This window comes from Parasteatoda tepidariorum, chromosome 9, assembly GCF_982258835.1.
Source record: "Parasteatoda tepidariorum strain Cologne lab strain chromosome 9, Ptep-v5.0, whole genome shotgun sequence".
NCBI lineage: Eukaryota > Metazoa > Arthropoda > Arachnida > Araneae > Theridiidae > Parasteatoda > Parasteatoda tepidariorum.
In genome coordinates, this window is record NC_141763.1 from 63,462,344 (window position 1) to 63,486,988 (window position 24,645).

A 24,645-nucleotide genomic window follows, 5' to 3' on the forward strand; every position below is an offset into this window, starting at 1 on the left:
AATACAATCGATTAAAAATACTTATAAATTAAATATCTGTGTTATAAATGATCAACTGGAATCCTAAAATTGCCAGTAAAATTTAAGACTATTAAATTTACGATACATTAAACATTTATCACAACTTATTATTAACAAATTTTTTCAGACAGTAACTGTCTTGTATTCTGTGACAAGCGTTCACTTAAATCTGTTTAATTTTGCTTTATTTATGAAGTACTCCATTTTAAAATAAATTAATTAACGAAAGCATTTTATAGAAAATAAATTTGTGAAAAGAGCTTAAGAAACAGTACCAGTAATTCCAGTGTGGGTATTTCATTTCTGAAATCATTTCTGCTTCGAAAGTTATAAATTGTTTTCAAATGATAGTTTATCTGAGTGTACAGTGTACCAAAAAAACGAATTACCCTGAATAACTTTTGATCTAATGTTCTGATCTTCTCATTAGAAAATATATTCATTTCGAAATATAGGGAATATTCAAAATATAGGAGATCGTCGCAATCTGGGAAATATATTCTTCATCGTTTGGTCAGGAGAACTATTCGCAGCTTGGACCTCATAATATTTTTTTGTGTATTTCGCCGTATCTTGAGAATTTTTTAAGGGAATTGAAAAATTTTTGCGCTCAATTATAAAATTATTTATCTAAAGATAATTTCATGCAAAAAAGAAAAAAAAAGTTTTAATAAATATTTATTGTTTTATTAATTTAAAATTTTAAATTCTAATGTATACAGGTTTTTACATTATCTTAAAGTAGGAAATTTTACATAGCAAAATGCAAAATTTTGAGCGAAATCTGCTGAATAGTTCCCAAGAAATCGAATTTTTGATAAACGAATTTTTTAAAATAATAAACATTTAATAAAATTTATTTCGTGCATGGAATTATCTTTGAATAAACGAATTTTATTAATATATTTTACTTTTTTATTGAAGATACATATGCAGGTTTGTGTGCTCATTACAAAGAATACTTAAGAGCCCTTGTTAAATTGGAGAACAGATAGCACAAATTGGAAAAGGGCATACGGTGGGATTTGAACCCTCTACCCCACACTGCAGATTATTGGTTAAATTTACGAGACAGCTAGGCTAGAGATACTGCTTTTTTAATTTATTTTAACCAATAAACTGCTAAAATTTAGTTTTTATTGCTCATAACGTTGCATAGTTATTTATATTATAATTTAAATTAAAACATTTTAAATAGGTATAAAGATATTTAATTCTCATATTTACTCGCACCATAGATAATGATTTAACTTTGCTGATTTTTCTGAATAGTCCTTTTATTCCAATCCAACATATGAGTTAATGCCAGAGATCTCAATCAAAATACAATCCCAATCACGTTGGCAGATGCAAATGTTTTAGCAAAGTCAAGACTATTCACCCCTTTAAAAATCAAAGCCCACGATCAAATAACTAATCTTGACATCGATAGGAAGACAGCCACTACTCTCATCAGACTAAGAACAAAACATCATAAAAACATGAAAATTTCTACACATGGGACTAGAAAATATCAAAACTGTGGCAACTGTCTTAATGTGGAACTGACACCATATCATGTTTTTAACTGCCCTGCAGTCGCTGCAGGCCTTCACCTCTTAAACTATCCCACAGAAGAGGATTTGTATTCATTTAATGCCATAGAAATAACAAAAACTATTCAAGCACGTCATGAAATATGATTCAATAGAGGATACGACACCATCCAACCAACCTACATATGAGTTTTTTAGATTTCATTATTTATCAAATTTGATTTCGTTGATTGATATTTCTTAAGTTTAATAAAGTTATTTCTTGATTCTATTCGCAGTACAGTATATTATATATATATGCAGTACAGTATATTATACAGTGTATTTATATATAAGTAAACTTAGTACCATTTCTTTTTAAAAGAAATGGTACTAACTAATATTAATGAAAAGACATAAAACAACAAAAATTACAATGTTCAGCAGAATAAAAGAGGCCTACTTCATCAATTAAGAAAACGTTTACCAGTTAATCATGCAAAATTATCATTCTATGTAATCATAATATAGAAAGTCTGTTTTCTACTTTGTAAATCTCATGTAAAGCTTAATTATGACAGTGTATTAAACAAAAACGAATCAAAACAAAAAAAGAAGAAAAACAAAGATAAACCTTGGAATCGACTTCGGTTAACAATATCATCATCATAATAGTTGGCCACGCATCCCAACGTGGGCCAATGCCTTCCTCTGAAGATTTCTCCATAAAGACTTCCAATTTATCTTTGATCTCCAATTCTTTTCATTAATTGTAAGAAAATCAGACTGCACCGAGTCAGCGTATCTCAACCGTGGCCTTCCCCGCTTTCTTGTTCCAGTGAGTCTAAAAAGCAATGACGTTTTTACTGTATTGTCCTCACTCATTCGAATCAAGTGGGCCGTCCAATTAATTTTATTTGACAATATACAATTGGCAATATATTCGGATAAAAAGTTTTCGGACAATCGAAGTTTTAGAATAAATAGAAGTATAGGAATAGAAAATTAATACAGCTTCAATTAAAAATCTAAAAATATCAATCTGTTTTTAGATTTCAAAAAAATTTATTGAACTGATAATAAATGGAACCCGAATTAAGGGTAATTTTATTTGCTATCATATTTACCATAATGAAATAAAATTACTTAAGAGAAATACCAGACTCTTTTTAATACTAAAAAAAAAGACCACTAAATAACTTAAAAATAACTGTCTTTAAAAAAGCATAAAATATTTTATGGCGTATTAAATCGGGAATGCAATAAACTATTTTGTACAAAAGCTTTAACTAAAATGTCCAAACTTTGTTTTTCAAAAAAATAATGTTCTTTGCTTTCTTTAAGCTCTTTTCATCTTATTTATACTTACCTTGTTAGTTCTTTGCATTTTGGAAAAACTATACCAAAAGTGCTTCCTTCCAGCTCAAAGCAACCGAAAAAGGAAGAAAAAAAATAATAATAAAACCGTTCGGAAAGAAAAACGCACACAAATAATTCCACTTCAGTTTTAATTATCCGCTACATTTTTCCGTCTGTTTCTTCTAAAAAAAAATAAACTCTTCAAACTCAAAAAACAAAATCACTAAAAGAAGTGAATTCTTTTAGAAGTGTTTAAAAATTTCCATAACACTTATTTTGCTTGCAAAAGCTTCTTAGTTTATTCGTTAACTTTTCAAAGCTTCTTATTTTCATGACATTTTTTTTATTCCTTTTTTTATCTTTTGTTCGCTCCGGGGTGGTTGAGTGTTTTCTTTCTATTATTTTTATTCTCTATTACCCTGATTCGACCTGTCCTAATGAATAGGTTAATTTTGAAACTTACACGACTATGATTAGGTTTTTAATAACAGGATATGAAAGAGTTTAGATCACGCTTTTTTTTTCTATTCGTGAAAACGACAGCCACATACTTATTGGATAATGTTTCTTTTATTTGTGCAACTTTTTGTCGTTCGTAAAATCTTTATTAATATATTCAACGAAACCCTTTAAATAATCCTCTAATTTCTTCCCTTTTTTTTCAAGCAATTCAATCTTGAAGTTTTTTTCTTTTTTTTTAGTTTTGGTTTGAGAATTAAATTTGGCGTGAAAGGTTAATATGTTTCGAATTTTTTCAGTGAATTGCAAATACAGCTAATGGAGTATCAGTATTTTTCTCTTGGGGAAATGATACTCTAGATTTTATGATTTACGAAACTTTTCTAAATAAAACAGGAACTGCTACTATGCACTTGCATAATCCCCAACAGTTATGGTATTTCAGTAGATTCAGAAAATAAATCCTTCATAACAAAGCTGATTTGTGAACATTTTAACAAATTAGAATTGATTGAATTTTTGTAACAAATATATGTTATACATTAACAATTAATATGAAAGGTCAGATAGGCTATGAGTCAATTATAAGAATATTATCAGAATTATAATTATCAGTAAACTTTTTGCTTTGAATAACTACCACTATAAGAAACATTTCGCATAGACTTTAAATGTTGAAGGGTATGCTATTACGGAATTTCAGTAGTTGGGGATAATATTTGTAATAGTGGTTGCAAAGGTAATTGTCTACTATTTTAATAAATAGAAATAAAAAGAATATTTTCACCATTCCATATAAATAATGATCTAGCCAAATAGTAAAGAGAAATTATAGCCCATAATATGGTGCCTACGGGGCCATATATATATATATATATATATATATATATATATATATATATATATATATATATATATATATATATATATATATATATATATATATATTGCTCTTGCTGTCTGGTTATTATAAGGTAGGATAATTTGCAGTACTACAAAATGAAATTTGGGAAAACCCCTGATTATTTTGAGTCTTCTTTTAATAAGTACTAAAATTACTAAGAAAATTGCTTGAAATTTTAATATATTTTTACGATATTTAAATCAGACTTTCTCCATTAGTTGCCAATTTACGATTCACTACGAAATTCGGAGAGAAAAAAAAAATTTTCACGCTTTCGCAATATAATAGACTACTTTAAAGACTCAAATCTTGCTCCGTTTTTTAACGAATTTTTTCCAAATTTAAAAAAATTAATTTTATAATTAATTTGAAATTGCTCCCTAAGTTTTGTTTAATTTTATTGAATATTTTTAAAGTCAAAGCAAAAAACAAAACGTAAGACAGAAAAAATTATGTTTTTTTTTAAATAAAAATATCCATATTTCAATAAATATTTAAGCTAAGTTTACAAAATCTTGTGGCGTTATTGCAAATAACAACCAAAGTAATCGGTACAAGTTACAAGTTTATTGCTTGGTTTTCTGGCATAGGGTATTCAGAAATGCTTGCTTTCTTTCTTTGTTAAGTGTCGGTTCCTCAAGCCTTTGAAAGCTTTGAACTTTATTGCGAAGTATCAAAACTCACATAAACTAAACAAATCTAAATTTTCTAAATAGTCTTGTGAGTATTTCTGGAAAAATTTTGAAAAAAAAAAAACTATTGGATCGATGTCACAGAGTCACGTAAAACGCGTCGACTGATGACTTAAAATATCCCCAGTGGTAGACAGATCATGAGTTAGATTCCCCTTGTCGTCGAGTTGACCGTGGGAGGATTTCGTAGTTTCTCCATGCATTACAAATATGGGACAGTTCCATCAAAAAGTCTACCATGAAGGCTAGTCAGCCCAATACTTGATCCAGGAGTTCCCTTGTCTTCTGAGTTGGGTTCAAAATTACGAGACTGTTCAACACCGATTATAAAATAAAATATATTTGAGTGAGTCGAATCAACCGAGTTCTTATCTACTCTGAATTTAATTATGAACTCCGTAGATCTTGCTTGAATGATTTTATTTTAAATAAATGTTTCTTTTTTGAAAAATAATTACAAAATAAATTGAAAGTAATAATAAAATTAATTTGGAAAAATTAACGAAATAATTTGATGTTGGGTTATTGCAGAAAATTAAACTGCTGCAAATAGTTTCCAAGCAAAATAATTAGGGAAATATAACATCAATTCCCACTAGTTTCAGCTATCTCTTATTAATTACAATTTTTTTTAAATTTCTTAAAACATTATTACTTGATATAGTTATGGTTAAATTTAATGCATTCAAATACCCTTTAAACCGAATAAAATCATTAGTATTTTAAGAAAATAATTTGTAAAGATATTTCCGAAAACAATTTAAACACTAAACTTCTGTGATATAGAAGTCATTAATTAGAATATTCGTAGCATTTAAAATAGCTTTTAAAAATAATTAATAAGTTTCAGGAGATTTAAAGTACGGAAGAGCTTCATTAAATTCGTGAAGCTAAATTAAATAGTGAAAGAATTTTTCGCATAAAATTATATATACATAATTTTTTTTTCATTTTTAATTTAATGTCGAAAATTTACAATGTTAAAAATAATAAATTTTTTCTTGAAATTTTTGTTTAAAGCATTATTTATACAGACCTGGTATAAAAATTTCAGTTATGAAATTTAATTATTGTTGTTTCGTTAAACATATGGATTTTTCAGATTACTGAAAAAACGATGCGTTTGTTGTAAAAAAAGAAAATAAATAGAATACGAATTAAATTTTATATTAATTAAAAAAATTAATCACGTCTAATGTTTTTCATACAATAAAAAAAATTCAAACTTAAAAAAACTAAGATAATGATATTTATTTTATATCATTAAATGAAAATTTATTGTTCAAAAGAGCGCTTTTTGTATAAAAGGAAAATCATTTATAAATTTCCAGACTAAAAAAAAATAAAATATTTAAAAACTTAGATTTAAATGAAAAAACATTTCTCGCAAATAACTTATCGAAATGAATAAGGTCTTTAAAAATTTAATTTTCATGCAAAATAAAAAATTCATAATAAAAGAATTAATTTTAACAATTATGCTTATTGAGTTCTAGATTGAAAAGTAGATACTAGGTTTAATAGATTGAAATTCATATATTTCAATAAAAAAACATTCCCATATTTCTTGTTTTAGGGACGCACAGTACCCTAAAAGTTATAAAAAATTTTAAGAACTCATTTGGGGTTAAATTTCCACAGTCAGATGCCATCGTAATAAAAAAGTGCCTGGTACGAAATGGCATAGATATGACGGACTTGATTGATTTAGTTTTCAACTTGACAAAAAGTATCGATACACTTAACAAGCAACTAGAAGAACAAAGAAAGCAATTTGTGGAAGATAGAGAAAAGCAACGAATTCAATATAAAAGCTCAACTGCAAGCTCACCTGAAGCATCAGAATAAAGTGTTAACCAACAGCAAAGTGAATGTTACAAAACAAGCTGGAAAGTTCAACAGAATCAAATAGGCACAAGCATAAGTTATAAGTTTATCGAACTATCGAATTCAATGATAGATGATATGATATGATCAATGTTCAATGATAGATACAAAGAATAATTTCTTACTGTAAATGTAAAATCAACTGTTATTCGCCATCACTTCAAAGAATCTGGACTAGAGAATGTAATAAACGTTAACTTCAAAACAATTATGTTTACAATTTTGCATTAATTTACACAAAACTTCAATTTTTATAGTAATAAAATATTATTTTTCTATTTTCTTCTTTTATTTTACTCATTAATTTTTAACTATTTTTCCTGAAACTGTGGCATTAGTTTTATATGATGATTTTTTGTGATGATGAAAAGTTTTGTACGATCTTTTCCTCGAGTTATGCTCCTATTATGCGTCTGTAAGTAAGATGTGAATATTTTCTGTTGACTTTTGAGACGCAAAGCATAATTTATATTTGTTTCCATTATTACATATTTTTATTCAATTTGTGTATGATTTATCAATAGAAAATTTAAATTATAATATATTCCAAAAATAAGCCAAACTAATTACTACGAGAATTCATATCAGCTTGAAAAATTTTTTTAAAGTTCCTATGTTCCCGTTATTGAATTAAAATTTTTTACTATCAAATTTTTACTATTTAATACATAGATGATTACTTTTAAATAATTTCTTACATTTGCTCACAGTAAATGCTTTGAAAAAGAAACATATTTTTTAAGTGCCATCAGTTAACATATTTTATTTTTCAAAAAAGAAACATATTTTTTAAAGAAAGAATTAAAAATTCTACTACTTCCGTTTTGTAGTATGATAAAAATAATAATTATCGAAATTTGTTGCCGATTGTGAAAAGGAATATTGTATACTTAAGTTTCGCAAGATTTTCCGGTTTCTGTATCTACTTCTGTTTACGAATTTCCCCCTTTACTTACGACAAGTTTGTTTCCCTTTCATTCGAGTTTCAATGCAGTGAAAACATTTCAAAGCTCGAATCAGTGAACGCGATGATTGCAGAAAATACTAGACATCACAAGGGTTTTAAATCCCCGCCATCTTGGGTTTAGAGCTTGATTTTTTTAGAGCAAGCTTTATCTTTTAATCACTTCTTTTTTTATTTTATTCGAATATTCATAATATTATACAATTAAATATTGATTTTCGCTTGACGTAATTTACTTAAAATTTAGATAAAAAATTTTAAAAGTTTTTTAAAGCAAGGCTAAAATTATATTTGTACTTAGACGTTGTAGCATGACGTTTAACATTTACTTAAATTGCAATGCTAAAAATAATCAATATTTTTTGGTTTGTGATTGCTTAAAATTTACGAATTTTATTGCTAAAAACTTTTTTCAAAGGAATTTGTTTTTCAAAGGAAAGCAGTGGTTTTATTTTTTCTTAAAAGTCAAAGTTTTTTAAACAGAGTCCATGCCTTGTAAGAAAATTTAAAAAGTAGTGTTATTATCTAATGAAGTAATAAATTTCTTTTTATTAGCCTTAACTTTAAAATTATAAACTATTCCTCACATTTTAAAATTTTATTTATTTATTTGGAAATATTAAGCATAGTGTTGGATACAAACTTAATAAAATATATTTTATTTCATTAATTTTACTAAAACTTTTCAAACTTTCAAGGACCATTCGAACCCTATTAGATTAGCATTTATTTCACATTTAAGTATTATTTATCCTAGAGTTGAAAAAAAAACATTATTATCTTGACTTAATTACTTAAAATTTAGAAAACGTAGGACTAAAATATTTTACATTAGTTTTTAAAAACGAAACAAAAATTGTATTTGTTCTTAAAAGTTGCAGTTTTTAATTTAGCATTTATTTAAATTCCGAAGTTGAAAAAAGCAATTTTTTTTTTACATTATCACTTAAAATTTATAAGAAAATTTATTAATTTCTTTCCCATAAAAAAGGCAAAAATTTTGTTTGTCATTAAATTAGCATTTATTTCATAGTTAATTATTATTTATTCGACAATCGTAGAATACTAGTTTCGGAAATCCAATTATTTATTCCATGGTTGAAAAAAAAATAATTTTATCTTGACTCAATTACTTAAAATTTTTAAAACCTAGGAAAAAAAAATCCTATTTGTTTTTCAAAGTAAGACAAAACTTTTATTTGTTTCTAAAAGTAGCAACTTTTAATTAAGTGTTTATTTGACATCCACAGCTAAAAAAAATCAATTTTTACTAGACGTTATTGTTTAAAATTGATAAACTATGGCACTAAAATATATTTTGTATTTTTTCCTGCAAACAAAAATTTTATTTGAGCAAAATTTTTTAAATAAGCATTTATTTGAATTCCACAGTAGAAAAACTCACTTTTCGCTTGTCACGATTGCTTAAAATTTATAAGACAAACGTATCTATTTTATTAATTAACTAAGTTTAAAGTAAATAATATGATCTAAAGTAGTGAAAATTTCGGTAAGAAATAAATATATTTTTCTCCAGTTCTTTTGATATTCCATAAAATAATAAAACTATCTTACACTTTAGCAAAGCTCTAACTAGGAACAGCAAAATTTCCGTATGAAATTGAAAAAAGTTTTTAAAACTCATGAGAGTTGATTTTATTTTCCAAATTTTATCGTGATATCAAATTTATCTTTGACACCATTCATAATTTCAAATTTACGGGTAAAAAATACTTTTCAAAAGAATTATAAAAGTGAAACAAGTATTAAACGTCTTTTTGGAAAAAGGAAAGGATTATCTAGAATTAGTGTTGTGGTATTATCCGACTTAAAAATATTTCGAAAGCATTAAAAAGACTTTTCTTTATTTGATTTACAGAAAAACGAATTGTTTATTACATTAGTATTCAATGATTAAAAAAATTTTTAAATTTCAAAATGTCGAACTAAATAAGAATGTGTTTTATGTTTGTTTATGATTAGTTGAATAAAACATATTGGTATAATTTGCATTTTAAATTATTTTCATTTTCTGTAAAATTCATTTTAGATATGCTTTCTTGATTCTTTCTCTGTTAGTTTGCACGTAAGTTTTTAAATCTTTAGATTCCTTCGAATGTTGCAGAGAATTATGTATTTAATATCAACAGCAAACATTTTATCATTTGTCTTTCCGTAATGTTATTTTCACTTTTTGCAGTTTTTTTCCATATCTCTGAAAATAGTTTCATGAATTAAAAAGATTGTACAAATAGTTGGAAAATATTTTAACCCACGATAAATTCAATCGAAAACTAATACTTAAACTTTTATATTATTCAATTAAATTTATTTAATTTTTATTCAATTATAAATTATAATCTAAAAAGTTAACTTTATAATTCAATATTTTTTCCGTCATTGCTAAACTAAAGAAAGCAAAAATATTAAATAATTAGAATAATTATTTTAAATTAGTTTTTGTATGAAATTGTCATTCGGTGAACAAATAATAATTTGTTTAAAATTTTTTGAAAGGGATTTTATGGAAGGGGAAAATATAAGAATTTCTTTCTCTAAAAGATTATGGCAATAATTTTCCAAACAACGATTAGTCCAGATTAGAAATTAAGAATTTACAGTCGTTAAAAATAGATAATTCATTTGCAAAAATAACTTTTGTGTCTGGTTAATTTAGCATTTAAAATAAATCGCTTGTTAGTGTATCGTTGCCGGTTAGTGCTCGGTATTGCTGGTTAAAACGTCGCAGTTCGCTGAGCAGTGGTCTCTCAGGCTCAGAACTGTCATTGTGTAAAACTAGGGTTCGATCCGCAAGGGCGGCGTGAAGCCCATATAGCTTCAGATCGATGGATAACAGCTTGCCTGAGAAATGAAGATAGCCTGTGGACAATGTTGACCACATAGCTACAATCATACCGTTGGCCACAAAATTGTGGAGCCTTAACTTCCATGACTCTCCTGGCTTACAGCGGGCTGCAGCCGGAATGCTTTATCTTTTATATCTCTTAGTATTAGCATTTAATATCCTCTTTTTCAACAGTAATTAGTTGTTATTACGTGAACAACTTTATTACAGTAAGCCTTTTTAGAGTGTAACCTTTTTGGAGCAGTTTCAGAATTATTTTTCACTCTTTCTGCTGTTACAATAATCCAAATTTTTTTTTTCATGCAACTCGAATAATGTTTGAGTATTATACTAGAAATTTTACTGAATTACAAATACATAACGAAATAAAACTATCAAAAGATATTTGATTTGAAAGTAATTTCTAATAAACTAAGCGCAATTAAATATAATATTAGTATACAATTTTTTAAACTGTTTTATGTGGACATTACTTTTGCTGCAATAAGTGTTTCGCAAAGTTGTAGTAATTCGAATAATTCAGGGCTGTTACTTACCCAGAAAAGAGGAAAAACTAGAAGTAATGCTATTTCTTTTTCACTTTTTTTCGGGAAAAGTAAGTTACCCGTAACTAACGCTTTTATCTTTCGATAATAACATGTATGTTTACTTGTAAAACGTCTTGTAAGTAAATTTACGTTTTGTTAATACTTCATGGTATACAGATACTTTATTTGTCTCCTACTTCACCAAAAAAAAGGTTGTAATATTTGTTACCCAATATATTAATACTTTTACAATGATATTAATACTTTTTAGTAGAGTTAGTTGAAAAACTATTGTGAACAATTACAATTACATAAATTGTTTGCACTAATTTCAATCTGGAGAAATATATTTGCAACTAAAAGAAATCTTTCTATATGTTAGAGCTGATTCATACCATGAAATTAGAGAAAATTTAAAACCTATAAATTTCTAACTGCCGCATAAAATATTTGTCACCTCCTTTTAAATGTTTTGCTATTATGCTCCACCCCTGAATTAGGACTCAATCAAGTGCCTTCAAAACAATTTCTTTTTAAATTCAATTTAATCAATTTGTAATTGACTACAGTCGGATTAGTTCCATATAACAGCATTATAATTCTATTACGTTTTTTTTTTCGAATGGTATTAAAAAATTTAATCCTAAATACATGTGAGTTTTTGGTGAAAAAATACGATTTTCAGACAGTAAAATGTATCATTCTATTGTGTAGTTGCTATTAAAAATTCTTCAAGTTATAAAGCATCTAAGAGAAAACAGTAGCATTTTAATGCAAAAGTATCCGTATTTAAAATTTTTAAACTTAAAGAATAAAACAGTTTTCTTAACTAGTAATTATTAATTCAAACAATCATTTTTCAACCAAAGTATGAACTTCCATAATGCTACTCTTACAATTTCAATATGAAACAATAACGATTTATTGAACAATCCCTTTAATAAAAGAACACATCAATATCGACTACTTCTTTCTTTAACCCTAGGCAAAACATATTACTCTTCATCCCCCTTTTCCACTCATGCGGCGAATCTGTGACAAATTATCATCGCCAACTATAGCACGCTACGCCAATTTCAGTTTACAAGTGTCAAAAAAGTAAAACTTAATCTTCTCGTCGAATCAGATTACGTTCTTTCTGATCTTTTCCAATACACGAATTAACGCCCGATCCTCTCCTAACTCTGAGAGAAAGATACCATCGGTTTGTTATTTTTTATCCGTTTTCGTTCGTTTAATTCATTTTATTCTAGACAAATCGTTACGAAACAAGTTTTTCATGCTTAGATAGTGTTCAGAGGGTCGATTGAAGTAAAAAATGTAAAGTGTCGAAATTTATTACAATTTTTTTCGCTTTTTTTAACGAGATTAATTTAACTTAAGGGGAAATTTAAAATTATTTTTTAAACTAAGACAGAAGCCTAAGATTTTTGTGTAAATTACGCATAGACAATACCCTTTACTCACTATGTAACATCAAAAACAGATATGAAAAATTTAAAATGTTACAGATTTAATAGCACCTGAATGACAATACCTTATTCTACAATTTTTTTAGGAAAAAATAATATTAAATTTTTAAAAATCTAATCACGAATTATGTAATTTGAAAATTACATGAAATGGATTTAGATTGATTAAATGCTAATACATAGAAAAAAAATCTTCTTTCTTAAAATTTTACTAAAAATGATTTTATATTTGTGTATTTTTTAATGCTTTTTATTTATGACTAAAAGTTCTATTTTTTAAAAACTGTGCTATGTGAGGAATATTTTAATTACGTCTTAAAAAAAACAATTGTTTAACATTTCTCTAAATTTTCAATTTTTTATGAAAAGGCATAAAATGTCACATACGAAAAAAATTTCTTGAGTTTATATGTATAATAAAAGAATAAACAAATTTAAATGTTTACTATTTCTGTAATTCATTTTATTCTGCAAAAGTCACTGAAGAACACGTTTTTCTTGCCAAAGTCGAAAAAGCAATTATAATCTTATAATTATCTTATAATTATAATCTTAGCAAGTATAAATCTTGAAAATCATGGAATTTGGAATAAAGATCTATAATTTTGCGGGACTGATGAACCCCCTTGTCCTGCACATTTTAATTAATAAAATAATTTAATTAATAAATAAATCCTAATGTAGTAGTACCTTCTGAACCAACTCATTTCCCAGAAAATTAAAACAACTGGCATTCTTGACTTTGCTGTTTCAAATGCCGATATCCCATTAGCTGTCTGTGTACTTAATGACCTGTTTTCTGATCATCAAGTTTTATTCACACTCGGCGCCTACTTGTCAAAGGCAAAGAGAAAATTTCAAAAACAGAATTGCCGTTATACTGTAATATTTTGCAGGAATATAATAATTCAATTAATCAATAATTCCTATTCTCAAATATCAGATTCATTGGAGTAATTGTATTTTAAAAATTAATTAGCTCAAAAAATCTTGAAAGTCATGGAATTTGGAATAAAAATATAGAATATTTTCGTGACCGATAGACACCCCTGTCTTTCACATTTTAATTAATAAAAAATGAGCACTATTAGTACGTAGTATATACATTTATCTATTAATTGTTCAGTAATACATTGAAAAAATTGTAACATTACACATCAATTTTTGCATACATTGTTACTGATCAACTGTTACACATATTATCAACATATTATTTTATTTTATTTTATTTTATTTATTTATTTATTTTTTTGTAGAAAGAGAAAAAAATTTTGTGATGAACGAGGGACGGTTACAGCTGAATAGAAGTTTCAGGTAAAAATTGTAACAAAATGTGATAATTTTCGCTTCAGAAAGTACGGCAGACGTTCAATTTCATATGACAGTCATAAACTTTTACATTTATAAAAGTACTACATTTATATACAAGTGCTACATTTACACTAGTACTTGATCTTACCTAAATCGGGTGCAAATTTCAATATCTTAAATTAGTTTTGTTCGAGGAACTACATATTTGTTAAAAAATGATATTTTTAGCTTAGTTTATTTTTTGTTTCAACATTTAAGTTCATAGAGAACTATAGGTTTATATACATACATATGTACTTGTCTGCTCCGATGGAAATAACATTAAGTCAAAAAAACATCTGGCGTTAGCGCATCGTAAACTGAAATGTATCATTACCTCTTTCCTATTTCACCCTACGTAGCTGAGAAGTGGCAACATTCATTCAAATTTTAAAACATTTCGTTTAGGAATATAATATTAAGTTGTATAAAAACTCCAGCTTGTAGTGGAAAATCGATTGCAGATATGAAATCACCGATACAAAAATATCTAAGATCCGTTCAAAACTCTCCTGCAACAGAAAACAAAAACAAAACATCTAATATCTAAGATCCGTTCAAAACTCTCCTGCAACAGACAACAAAACTAAAACACCGAATATCTAAGATACGTTCAAAACTCTCCTGCAACAGACAACAAAAACAAAGTATCGAATATCTAAGATCCGTTCAAAACTCTCCTGCAACAGAAAACAAAAACAAAACATCGATTGCAAAAAAGTTGTGTCGATTGCAAAACGTCGATTGCAAGAAATCGATTGCAGATATAAAATCACTGATGCAAAAATATCTAAGATCCGTTCAAAACTCTTCTGCAGCAGAAAACAAAAACAAAACAAAAATTTCCCAGGGTAATATTTTCAATAACAGTTGCTACATTATTTTTTAATAAAAATTATAGTTGCGTAATTCTAGCAGCTAGTATAGATTTCAAAATTATTTATTCATTACAGTAGAAATATAGATGTTAATTTTTCACTTTAATAAATACTATAATTAAAATTACGAGTAAATTGAAATCGTAAATCATTACTCATAAAATAAACTATGACTGAAGTGAAACGATGAAAAGAAACTAAAATGTTCTACCACAAATGTTTAAAAAGAAAACTTATAAAATATTATTATAAAAGATATCCTACTAAAGTTAAGAAAGTAAAAATGTTAACATATATATAACTACTATTCGCAAAGACTGGTAGTTTAAAATTAAGAAAGACACAACTTATTTACCTCCATTGGAATTATAATTTCAAATTTCACCGCAATATAAAAATGGTCACATTATTTATTTATTCATAAGCTCCCCTCTTTTTATGTTGCAATAACGCGACAAGTTCAATTGTGAAGAATTAAATCAACATTTTTTTATGCTAGCTAAAACGTACACTTTGAAAATTACGAAACATAGTTATTAAACTCTTTTCCGTTAACTTTAACCCTTTTACACTGTATTTCCAAATAAATACTTAAAAAGTGTTAAGAAAAGTAATGATCTCAGCAAAAACTTTAAAAAAAACTCCTTCGTGGCTTTAAAAAAAAACTGGCTTAAATTTTTTTTCTTCCAGAGGGCGTAAATGCAACATTTTTGAATTGGAAAAAAAAATTGTTTTTATAAAAGATGTGCTGAGATATTTAAGCTTAAATAATTAGGTTATTTTTTTATTATTAGCCACATCCTTTATTTTAAAAAGAAATGCAATCAAATAATTTGACGTCTATTTAAAGATATTTCATTATACACTCTATAACAAAAAAATCGACGCACCAAGAAGCAATAATCCTGCACACTGCCGAGCCAGATTACAGTGGTGCATGGCTCGATCAGGCTGGAATGATGCCGACTGGGGACATATAGTCTTTAGCGACGAATCCCGCTTCCAACTGTGTCCTGACGATCATCGAAGACGTGTTTGGAGACGCACAGGGCAGAGGGGGGATCCTGCCTTCACTATTGCACGCCACACCGGCCCCCAACAAGGCATTATGGTCTGGGGTGCCATTTCCTTTGACAGCCGGACCCCTTTGGTCGTCATTAGAGGTACACTTACTGCACAGCGGTACGTCGACGACATCCTAAGACCTGTTTTGCTACCGTTCCTTTTGCAGCGTCCTGGGCTGGTTTTTCAGCAGGACAATGCCAGACCACATACAGTATGTGTTGCTATGAACTGTCTGCAAGCTTGTCAAACTCTTCTTTGGCCTGCCAGATCACCAGATCTCTCTCCCATCGAGCATGTCTGGGATATGATGGGAAGGCGATTGCATCTGGCACGGAATGTTGATGGCCTCGTTCGACAATTGGATCGAATTTGGCAGAAAATGCCACAAGAGACCATCCGGGAGCTTTATCGGTCTATGCCTTGCCGTGTGGCAGCTTGTATCCAGGCTAGAGGCGGGTCAACACCTTATTGAACTTGTTACTGTAACTCTGCAATAAATTATTCAATTCTCTGAAATTTTAATCATTTACTATTCTGTACATTGTCTTCCTATCCATCAATTTTCTTTTCAATCGGATAACTCCTTCTTGGTGCGTCGATTTTTTTGTTATAGAGTGTATTTATTATGAACACGAATTTCTTAATTTTGCTAATATTGGTGTCAAGAATAAAATAGTTATGTTTCCACACATCTTTAAAAAAGGGACATGTTTCCTAATCGGTAAGAGAACACATTTTTAATTTTATCCCTTCAAATTTGATTGTTACGCCACAATGTTAAGGATAAGTATATTAATAAAATACGTAATGCAATTAAATGTTTTACCACTATTTCATATAAATTATATTTTACCCTAACATGATTGCTAATATATTAAGATTTAAGGGAAAATTTCTTCTATTGGTCACTTAGTTCACGTTTCATTATATGATTCTTTATTTTGTAAATTAGATTTAACACGTTGAATGCCACGCTAATTTTACATGGCTTGCTCGTCTAGGCCCAGGGGTGAAAGCGAGACGGAAAAGAGTAAAGCCTTTTCAGCTATAGCTAGTTTTTGGGAGGAGAACTATTAAACTATTCAACAATATCAACTTTATCTTGGAAAATAAGCCGATTTATATATATGCTAAAATTATAAAAAAAAATCTTGATAGTTACAGATATTTTATTTTTTTTCGAAAAAAATGCTGCAATGAAATGTCTTACGGACCAGTTTTTTCCGTCTTGCTATTTAAAGGCTTTCAGCCTTGTTAAGCCACACTGTAAATAACTGCAAACTAAATTTGCAATTATTAGACAGACTTTGCTAGTTTTTAAAAGGCTTAGCGAGACTTAACTGAAAAAGGTGGGGAATTATATTAGCCTACGAATTGTTTAGAAATAGTGGTGGATAAAAATCTACTAAATTGAATTTATTAAACCAAGAATCATAATTGATAAACTACCACTTGAAAATATTCATTCGCTGTCCGGAGCAAGTTGGCTTCTCTGTGCATATAAATAAAACTATTTTCGTGTGCTCTATATTGCATTAATTTCTTCAAACCATTTTAGTAACGATAATAATATTTTAAAAAATTAAAAATTTACTCGAATTATGTGTTTCGAATAATTTTGGCTTCGCCGATCACCAGTGGCCCCTGTGGAGCTACGAACAAACTCAGAGCCAGTCACCGGTGACCTCCATGACATTCAACGTATTAAAGTTATATTCAGCACCACTACATTTAAATGATGAAAAACTCATATGAATGGTGAAGCCTTTGAAATGTTAGCACAATTACCAAAGGTTCCGAAAACTTAAGTCTATGAATCTATGCACTATTTTTCAAAAAGCGTAGAAGATATTAGCCCTGTATAAAATTCTTTTACCCATGCAAATGTTATAACGACTGATTGAATAATAAAAATGGAATGTAAAAATTGCAAAATCGTATTAACAAATTCATAAGTTAAAATACGTTGTTTGCGTCCCTTAACTTCTATCACTAAATATTCCAAATATAAACTTAAAAAACTGCCCCCGGGCTCACATTCTAAATAAAACTTAAAAGAATTGCTATAAACGTTGAAAATGTTTATTAAGGAAACATATTTCTTTATTAAATAATTTATTTATTTTATTTTGATTTGAAAAGCACGATAGGAAATTCTAATTTCTATATTTTATTTAATTATTTTATATTTTATTAATTTAATACTTTAAAAACGCTTGTTCTTTTCATAATATGTTCAATATATTGTTATTAGAAATATTAGATTTTCTTTTAAAAAATATCATTTCTAATTCATTGGCATTTTACTTGAAATAATTTCATTAAAACAACTGAAAGATTAAATAAATTATGAACTATAGGTTGGAACTAAATATAATCAAAGATTTCAAAAATCATCACTAGCACTAAACAGTAACTAACTCGCGAAACCCCTTTAGCTCTTCCACAAAACCCTAGAGTTCCGAGGAATATCCTTTAGGAACCGCTGCTTTATATCATAAAATTTCATATTTCCATCTCCTATTTTATATATTTTTTATTTATTTTTCAAGTAACAGCTGTTACCTGTGTTATTTTTAAAGATGTGACTAAACTTTAAACTATTTCTTCTGATTCATTTATTATTTTTTTAAAAAAAAGTTTTAATAGCTACATCATCTTCGAACCCTATATTCGATTAATCAACATGCAAAAGAATCCACATTTCAGAAACAATTACTTCGTGGTTAAAAATGGCAGACGAATAGGTATCGAGCAGATATTACTCCAAAGCAAAGATGCTATTTCCTCCCCACGTTTCTCTTACCCTACTCGCAATCTGGAATGATGTGGTGCGCATGCTCAGTGAAGCTCAAGAGGAGGGATGAAAATCACAGAATGGAAGTGAGTTTGGTTTTGGTGAGAGAGGGAGGGGGGAATTTGGGGAATTAGATGAGTGAACAGGGAGGGGATGGAAAGGGGGGGTGAAGAGATAGGGAAAAGTGAGAGTTGACAGCCATCGATGCCTTAGCCTTATCTAGGGATCGTGCCTTAAATTCTTATTGAAGTTGGTTGTTGTCACTTACGGCAGTGACATTTTTATAAAAATTTCAAATTTGTATTTGAATAGTGTTCCCGATTAATTTAAATATTAATGAAGATGACTATTATTCAAAAACCTTCTTATAGGCTTTGGGGATAAGAGCATATATTTAAGGGAAATTAAATACTTTCAAATTATGATCAAGGTTAAAGTGACACAGTAATAAAATTAAAAATTTTAGCGTGTTTTTTTTTCCGAATATTAAAAAGCTTTCATTTGAACTTAGATGACTGAAATTCATTGCAAGAAAATATTTATACATGATGAAATAATTAACTCCGTGCGTGGACCTACTTTCTCCATGTTTAGGATATGTTTTTGTCCTTTACCTCTCCAGAAATTTCATGAAATGATTTTCAGGAAACTGCAAAAGATAAAATACTTGTAAGAGAATATTTCACTTTTATATTTTTCTTTAATAAAAATTTCACAAAAATTATTATTTTTATTACTAAGAAACTACTACTATTTTTACTGAGAAAAAAGTGGTAATTACAGATAATTTATCTTTTTCTATTAAAAAGATGGTAGTTGTTGTAGTTCATTTACGTCGTGCTAGAGCAGCACAATGGGCTATTGGCGACGGTCTGGGAAACATCCCTGAGGATGATCATTAAAAAGATGGATGAGAAATATTATTTTTGGATTTTTTTTTTTTAATCTTTTCAAGGTAACATATAGTGTGTATGATTAGTATGATTCGTGTAAGTATGAACTTATACAATCGATATTACGTTATTATTTTGCGCATAAATAAACCAAAAGTTCATATAAAGCTCTACTTTGTTTCAGCTATCTAGCGGCCAACCTTTAATAAGTCAACAAAATTAACTAACCTACTGCAAGTGTTGCATTTTCAAGCCTCTATCCGAAGGGAACTTATAGAACATGCCTTTTATTCTATTTTAAAACTGACGTTGAACAGCTGACCCAATTCTGAGTTTACGATTACCAATGTTCAACTCCGTAAACTTGTAGTAATTTTGTAATCAATCCAGAAGGCAAGAGAACTCCTAGATCAAGCATTAGGACAAACTAGCCTTTGTGGATAACTTTTTGACGGGACTAATCTTCTTCATTTGTGTTACAAAGAGGGAATTGGGCCCATGTCCAAGAGTTCCTAGGTTCGATCCCCACCGGCGGAAAACTCCCCGTGTAGTAAAATGGTGACTGATGCACGTTAAATCTGTCGAGTCGCAAAGCCCTCCATGTTCCCATAACAAATCAATACCTCTGGGGATACTAATCCAGGAGTTTCCTTGTCTTCTGAAATGGTTCAAAATTAAAGGACTACGGAGTTGAACATTAGTAGTCCTGAACCCAAAATTGGCTCGGCTGTTCAAAGACGGATATAAAATAAAATAAAACAAAAACATGGTGATGTGAGCGGTGATAGCTCAGGGGATAGAGCTTTCGACTTCTAATGAGGCAAACCGGGTTCGAATCCCAGCGATGACTGGTTGATACGAATTCTGCCTCCGGCTTGCACCGACCACAGTGCTGATGTAAGATAACCTTATTGTTACACGAAGCATGGGTTAGAGTTTTCGCGCCGTCAGGCTAATCATAGAAGATTTTCGTACTTCTCCTCTCCATGTAACACAAATGAGGGTTAGTTCCATCAAAAAGTCTTTCACAAAAACAAAGTTCTCCCAATACTTGATCCAGGAGCTCCCGTGTCTTCTGGATTTAGTTCAAAATTACAAGGCTACGGAGTTGAACATTAGTAGCTGTAAGCCCAAAACATTGGGTCGGCTGTTCAACGACGGTTATAAAAGTAAACAAGGTGATATAATAATAAAATGTAATAATTTTGTATTGTAGGACCTATATAATATATAGTAAGTGTGTGTTATAGGTATCTATGTTATCCATATAATATATAGTATGTATGTATAGTTAACTATGCATTATAGGACCTATATATTGATTATAGTATATTATGTTTTGTATTACTCTAATAATTAGGACACTGAAAGTCTCACGGCATTTAAAACCGTAATTGCCTTTTAGGTTTAAAAAATCATAATTAATTCCTTTAATTATTGACGAATCTATTGCTTTTCCGTAACTCGAACTAAAAATTTAAAAATCGAATTTTCGATCTCACCCCTTGGATGAATCTTAAAGAAAAGTAGTGAGTTTTGAAATGAAAGACGAAAACCAACATTTTAAAGATGCCGAATGTCTTTGAATCATATTTTTTACCCTTTACAAAAAAAATCAAAAAATTCAGTTTTGTTTTCAAGATACTCCCCCTTTTAACTTTCAACTTTATGATGTGGTTCAATTTCCATATAAAAGAACTATATCCCCTCGCTTCTTCACCACCCCTAATAAGAAAAAAAAGTGGGGAGAAAAAGGGTTTGTATTTTTTTCTCTCTTAAATCCGAAATTGGGGTGCAGAAAAACGGAGGGAAAAAAAACATTCTTTTATTCTGTACAAAACACTTTACCTCCATCCCGTCAAGTCGTGGTTCTCTTTGCTTTTTGCAACATCAATGAAAATAAGTTCTTTCAGTAAATTCAAAAGAGCCAAACCTCTAAAAACGTTTTCACTATGAGATCTCGGGAAAGTCGGTAACAGTTATTTTCCTGACAAGAGGAATGAATTATTATTTTATTTCTTTAATAGGATCGAACATTTAAAATATGATGTTAGATTTTTTTTTTTTTAATCTATTGATAAAAAGAGCTTAATGAAATTATATTCTACCCAATGGAGATTTCCCTCGAGTTAAAATATTTCGTTTATATCTTTTTGTACTTAAGGGGATATCAGTGAAAAGAAATCGAAAAAAGAAAAATGAAAATGTTTTTATTTAGAGAAATGCAGTTACTGAATGCCGGAATTATTTTTAAAAACCGTTTCAAATATTAAATAAATTTTAAAGCAACTGCTTCTTTTTAAAATTAAATTGCATTATATTAAGATGAAATAAAAAATCGTTTTAAGCATTGTATCGGTACAAAAAAAAAATACTGTTATATTTTTAATAAAGTGAAAAAAAATTTATTTACTCTTAAAAAATTTTATTAATTTGTTTTTTGTCTTTTTTTTTTAAATTTAAATAACACTTTTTTAAAAAATATAATGCAATATTTTTTTTAATTTAAAAGTAAAGTTTACGTTAAAAACGTATTTAGACTTTCAAATTTCAGTTGCTTACTGCAAGGCTCTCAGCTTATGATTTGTTCCCAGAATGGTTCGTAAGACCTTTAAAAAACTAAGAATTGGTAGTAAAAGTGAGAAATTATATGCATTTTAATAAGATTTTATTCAGCACTATAACATTTTCAAGTAAATATGTCTAGTAGTGGAATCAGGATTTATCAATTTTGAAGTGAAAGCAAACAAAAAGAATTTTTTTACAATCATAATAGTGTCACAATTTTTAGATTTTTTAAAGACCGTACGAATCCTTTATAAGTGCTGCATTGTAAGTAAGTAGAAGTGTTTTTGGGAGACCGGGATAGCCTGGTCGGTAGGGCGCTGGGCCCATCTCCGAGAGCTCGTGAGTTCGAACCCCGCCGGCTGAAGACTCCCTGTGTAGTAAAGTGACTGATGCATGTTAAATCTGTCAAGTCGCAAAAGTCCTCCATGCTCCCATAACAAATACTTCTGGGGGTACTGGATTGGAGATCGATCGTTCTCTGATTCAGGTCAAAATTACGATCTGTGGATGAATGAATGAATGCGCTATAAACGGGTGCGACGTATGGTGTGGCAGAAGTCGAATTCTTGGCGATAGATGGCGCCACTGAGAAACAAGAAACTCACACTCTGCCTTAAATTTGCTCGGTTTCACCAAGCAGGCTTGCCCGAGTAGCAAGTAGCATTAGAAACAACAACAACAACAGAAGTGTGTTTTAATTATTCGTGCTTCGGGCTGAAAGTAAGACGAAATAAAAAGAAAAACTGGTAACAACCCGATTTCATTTATAGCTTGTTTTCGTGAAAAGTAAAATAAGTACAACCCATTCTTAATTATTTATAATTATTAATAAACTATTCCCAGGAATGCAGCAGATGAATAAAAGTGTACCCTACACTGATGTTTTTTTAAGTGCCACTTTAAAGTCCAGCTCTACTGTTTTAACATTTCCTTAAACGAAAAAAAAAATTTAATTTTAAGTTTTTTTAAGTTTAGATTAAAAAAATTTTAAAGAAATAAAAGCTTGCCTAATAATTGGGACCGACTGCACCCAAGAGAAAAACCTCCAAATAAGAGAAAAAGAATCGTTAAAGCCAGCTGAATTGTAAATAAGCGTCCGAATCGGGAATAATACCAGGCGCTTATTTACAATCAGCTGATGTTTTTTTTAAAGTTATGTGCCATTGCATGGCACTGACGTTTTTACTAAGGATAAGTACCGCTGCCCGGTATACTGTACCATACTATATTATAGAAGCGCCACCTATTAATCTGTAAAGTAAGTACCCAGGTAGATCACTTTTTGAGACATCAGATTAACAAACAATTAATTAATGGGGAAGATAATTAGAGCTGCATTATTTATACTTGAAAAAGGATGTTTTGTTACAGAAATTTTTCATAAAAGCATAAGAACTTAGAAGAAGTTTAGATACTTGAAAAATTAATTTAAGAGTGTTTCTGTTAAAATAATTACGAGATTTCCTACATTGCTTTTTTTTAAACATGCTTCGAAACTCTAAATGGTTCTGTCTAAAAAATTTCCAAACAGTTATACAACTTATCTGTAGCTACCATTTTTTAAGAATATTAGCTAATAAAAATTATATTCAAACATTATACTTTAATTTTCTGTAAACATCTCTAGGCGCTTTAATTTTTTTAAATGTTAAATTAGCTCAGATAACATTGAGTGTTTGAAATTGACCGTTTATGTTGGAACAATTATTTTTTAAGGCCCTTACAGAAAGCTTTTGCAATAATTAATGTTAATTCATATCAAGAGACCGAATTATAAATTTACTCTAACCCCCCCCCTTCTTTTGAGAATTGTCTAATTAGTTTTATTTAATCATGAAAACATATGTGCATAAAACTTGATGTTAGAATAGAATCGTTAAGAAATATTTTGATAAAATTTTGAATCCTGTAGTCTATATCCTATAGTTTTTAGAAGCATTTTTTAGGATCAAATTATATTACATAAATTAATTATAAAAAATAAATAAATTATATTATAATCAAATTACATTACGTGAAATTCATTATGTGATTAAAATACTTTTCACTGTTTTTTCCCAGCATACTTTGCCGTTATAGTTCAGTGCTACGCGAATTATTTTTCTGCAGAAGAAAAAAATCAATGAAACACATTTTAAGAAACTTAAATCAGTTCTAGTAATCATTAAGAATGAAAATAAGATTTCTTTTCCTCGCACGTCAAGATCTCTTCTATTAATTTTCTACATTCTTACAATAATTCATTTTCAACGTTTATGTCTTTCATAACAGAAAAAGTAGAAACACAAAAATAGCAAAAATGAAATGGTGACAAAAATAAATAAAAACTAAGTCTCGCCTTTCCAAAGCCATCACCATAAAACGGAGAATGTCGGACAGAAACATAATCAAATTTCTCACAAAAATCAAACAAATTTGTTCGCCAAACA